Source organism: Manihot esculenta, chromosome 13 (assembly GCF_001659605.2).
Source record: "Manihot esculenta cultivar AM560-2 chromosome 13, M.esculenta_v8, whole genome shotgun sequence".
Taxonomy (NCBI): domain Eukaryota; kingdom Viridiplantae; phylum Streptophyta; class Magnoliopsida; order Malpighiales; family Euphorbiaceae; genus Manihot; species Manihot esculenta.
Genome location: NC_035173.2, coordinates 26,068,836 through 26,073,557, shown reverse-complemented (window position 1 = coordinate 26,073,557; position 4,722 = coordinate 26,068,836).

Here is a 4,722-nt window from a genome sequence, read left to right as displayed (position 1 = left end):
GATGCGGCCAGGAGGGGCACATAGCTCGAGAGTGCCCTAAGGCAGCTTTTATGACACCGTCCCATCAGACAACTCCAGGCAGTATGGCTCAGCCATCAGCTCCAGTCATGTTTCAGGGCAGTGGTAGAGGCGGAGACAGGGGGACAGCCCCTTCTTCAGCAGGTTCCCGTGGGGAAGGTCCATCAGCTCCAGCGCGGATCTTCGCCATGACCCAGCAGGAGGCTAACACATCGAACCCGATGGGATCAGGTAATCTCACTCTGGTATGTTCTGATGTGTCTGTTTTATGAACCCTGATGTTCTCTTTTCTTTGTTTGCTTGTGAGCCCTTGTGAGGTTGGGTTGATAGCTTATGGGTTAGAGTATCCCCTTGGGGTCAGTGCACCCAAGTGTGATCCATTTGTGGCAGAGTCAGTCTGCCGGTATATTCAGAGTATGTGTTGGGAGTAGATGCCTTCCAGCTGACCTAGCGGTTCTAGATTTGACTGTTTGACGTCATTCTAGGGTTGGATTGGTTCTTCTACTAGTGGTACTACCTAGTCTGCAGAGACAAGGTAGTCAGGTTCAGAGGTCAGGATGGATCAGAGGTAGTCCTTAGAGGGGACAGAATAGGGATACCTAGAGGTTCAGTATCAACCCTATAGGCTCGTAGGTGGTACAGGAAAAAAAGTTGTCAGGGGTTCTAGCTCTTCAGAGAGAGTATAGCAGTCAGGTCAGGGAGCCCGCCTCAGTGCCCATTGTTAGAGAGTTTAGATGTTTCCCCAGATGAGTTCCCAGGACTATCACCTGTCAGGGAGATAGAGTTCAAAATAGAAGTAATGCATGGAATTGGACCAATCCCTATCCCTCCCCACAGGATGGTATCAACAAAGTTTAAAGAGATGTAAGAGCAATGGTATAAGTTGGTAGTTAAGGGTTCCCATCTGACTGAGCACTTCGCCTTGGGGTGTTCCAGTATCGTTATGAGGATGAAGGATGGATCCCTAGGACTTTGTGTCGACCACTAGTCGTTGAACAAAGTCACTACCCAGAACAAGTATTGGTTACCTTAGATCGACGATCTATTTTAAGCCAGCTAGCAGGAGCTAGTCGCCTTTCCAAGATAGATCTGAAGTCTAGGTACCATCAGTTAAGATCAAGGAAGAAGATGTACAGAGAGCAGTGTTTACAACCAGATATGGGCACTATGAGTTCCTAGGAATGTCGTTCGGGTTAATGAACGCCCCTACATCATTCATGGATCTCATAAGTAGAGTTTTAGTCGATTTCTGGATCACTCCGTTATTGTCTTCATTGACGGTATCTCGGCGAGTTCCAGAAATGCAGAAGAGTATGCCCATCATCTGAAATCAGGATTGCAGATCCTGAGAGAACATGGCTTGGATGCCTAGTTCTCCAATGCGAGTTCTGGTCGAGGAGCATATCCTTCTTGGGTCATGTGTGTCGGAGAAAAGAAAAGTGAAGTAGACCTGAGAAAGTTGAAGTTGTAGCTAACTAGCCCAGGCCCCTTGTAGTGACTAAGATCGAGAGCTTTTTTGGGTTGGGCAGGTTACCTAATGGAGGTTCATCTAGAACTTTTCTAGAGTTGCCGCTCCTATGGCCAGATGGATCAAGAAGAACCAGAAGGTGTGTGGTCTACTCAGAGTGAAGAGGGCTTTGAAAAGCCAAAGGAAATGTTGATGTCAGCACCAGTGGTGGCTCTGTCCGCCAGTGATGGAGATTTCACAGTGTCCTGTGATGCGTCCCGTGAGGGACTAGGTTGTGTGTCATGTAAAGTGGTAGAATGATTGCTTATGCTTCTAGGTAGCTGAAGAAGCATGAGTTGAATCATCTTACACACGATCCAGAGATGGCAATGGTAATCTTTGCACTCAAGATGTGGAGGCGGTACCTGTATAAGTTATGAGGACAGATCCTTACAGATCGAAAGAGCTTGCAATACATCTTGAGTCAAGAGAGGAAAATCAGAGGCAGAGAAAAGGAGTAAGAGCTGCATAGTCAGAGGATGAGAAGAATCAGAACTGCTGTGAGTCAGCAGGAGAGTTATGAAGTTGTCCGCAAGAGGCATGTAAGGTTTCAGAAGCGAGAAGAGTTTTGTCAGAGTGCGCGGCGGAAGCGTGTTTAGGTTCTCGAGGAAGTCGAGGTTTGCTGGAGGTGTCTCCTAAAGAGAGGGTGATTCGCTATGGGCGGAAAGGTAAATTAGCTCTCAGATACATTAGACTCTTCGAAATCCTGCAAAGGATTTGGGAATGCATCCCACGAGTTAGGTTTACCCACTTCTATGGAAGAGATCCCTTCGTTTTTCCATGTTTCCACGATATATGAGTTCGTGTCGGGTCCGAGTGAGGTTCTGGAAAGAACCAGAGGTGGAGATCAGAGAGGATCTCACCTATGTTGAGCAGCTAGTACGGACCATAGACACACAAGTCAGAAAGTGTGGAAACAAGGAAATCCCGATGGTGAAAGCTCCTTAGAATCACCTTCAGATGAAAAGTTCGACAGGGAGACCGAGAGTTTATACTCCAGCAATGACCGTGTCTCTCTTTTAGAAGAGAGGTTTTTAGGTTTTGCTTGCTTGTTGCTTGCTTGCTGATGTATGCTTGATGCATGTTTGATGTTTGAACATTCGAGGACGAATGTTCTTAAAGGGGGGAAGAATGTAATACCCGGCTAGATTCCGGCATCGGAATCCCTACCTTCCGGCGGAATCTCCGTTGGAATATGGAATTTTGATAATGCCAGAGTCTTCTAGAGGGGTAAAATGTGATTTCTAAAATGATTTTTACTGATTTCATGGTTTTAAATGAAAAAGATTTGAGTTTTGAAAAGAAAAGACCAAGGAGGTTTTTGCCAGGTTCGGCCGCCGAAAGTGAAGTTCGGCCGCCGAACATGAGCTGGTTTTGGGAGCACTTTTGGCCTCCGAAAGCTATGTTTGAACAAACCAGGTTCGGCCGCCGAACCTCAAGTTCGGCTGCCGAACATGGGGGTGTTTTGCACACACGTTAGGCCGCCGAAGGAGGTTCGGCTGGCCACCTATAAAAGCCCTTCAGACCGAAAATGGGCGAGTTTTCTCCCCATTCTCGAGCTCAGGTGTGTTCATGTCCTCCTCTAGTCGTTTTCTTGCTTTTTCTTCAAATCCTTCACGTTTTATAAGCTATATGGTTGTCTTGAAGAGTTTTAAAGCTTGGATCAAGGTTTGGAGAGCTTGGAGACTTTAAGAGTTTGGGTTCTCCACATCTCAAGCTTTGGGTCGCACCAACCCTCGATCTTCAAGAGGTAAGTGTGGATCTATGTTTTTCTTTACGTTTCATGAAGTTTTAAGTGAGTTTTAAGAGGTTTTGATGGTTGAGCATGGGTAGAAATGCATGTTAGGGTTTATGTGGGTTTTATGCCCAATGTATGATAATGTGATGTTTGTGTTGGGGTTTAAGTTAGTTTTCAAGCCCCTTGAGCATATGGGAGAGAGTATGCATGATTGGGAAAGAGTATGTGAGGTTTGGTTTGTTTTGATGGTTTTGGCCTATGTGGGTCATAAACTATCTATGTATGTCTTGATGTTGTTTTTGGAGTTTAATCAAGCTATTAAGCTCCCTTGTGCATGGTTAAGGATGTATGCATGTGTTTGAGATGTTGGATGCTTGTTTTGGGGTGTTTGGAAGGTTTGGGAGGCTTGAAATGCACAAAGGCTGAGTTCTGGACGAACTCAGGTTCGGCCGCCGAAGGTGGTTTCGGCCGCCGAACCTGCCTGAGGATGCAGGGATGGGCCGTCTAACCTTGCCCCCGAAAGTTGGGTTTTGGCTTGAAAGCAGACTTTCGGCCGCCGAAGTTAATGTTCGGCCGCCGAAAGTGCCTGACTTTCGTCTCTGGAGAGAGGGTTCGGCCGCCGAAGGTGCCGCCGAACTTGCCTGACTTTCGTCTCTGTCTGGGACTTTCGGCCGCCGAAGGTGCCGCCGAAAGTGCCCTGTCTAGCCCTTTCATGGGTGTTTTCTATGCATGTTTCAGTGATGCTTTAGGGGGTTTTTGGGGAGTTATTTATGAGTTGTTTAGAGTATGTTTGGCACCTCACTGGAGTCCACCTGTGTAGGATCGGACCCGAGGAACCGAGGTGTTTAGCAGTGTTAGCTGCTTCAGAGTTAGTCCAGAGCTAGCCAGAGGTGAGTGGAACCAACCATTATGTTTTAAATCAAATGTTTTCAGCATGTTCAAGCATGTTCATGCATCATGAATACCATGTTATGCAATAGGTTGTTTGCATTAGAATTCACGAATATGATGCATTGCATAATACGATGATGATGATGTGGATGGATACTGGATGATCCTCTAGCCCTCAGTATGTTATGACATGATATGGTATGATATGATATGGCATGTACGATATGAGATGAGATGAGAAGTCCAGGTGTGGCCGTATCGCCCCTGGCATAGAGCATGAGAAGTCCAGGTGTGGCCGTATCGCCCCTGGCATAGAGCATGAGAAGTCCAGGTGTGGCCGTATCGCCCCTGGCATAGAGCATGAGAAGTCCAGGTGTGGCCGTATCGCCCCTGGCATAGAGTATATGAAGTCCAGGCGTGGCCGTATCGCCCCTGGCATAGAGTATTGTTGACTTGTTATGGTACGAGATTGATATGTAGAGGGCTACTGGTGACAGATTCATCCTTGAGGTGATATATTTGTGATGTGACGCATTCCATGATAGCATACGTTAAAATGAACTGTTTT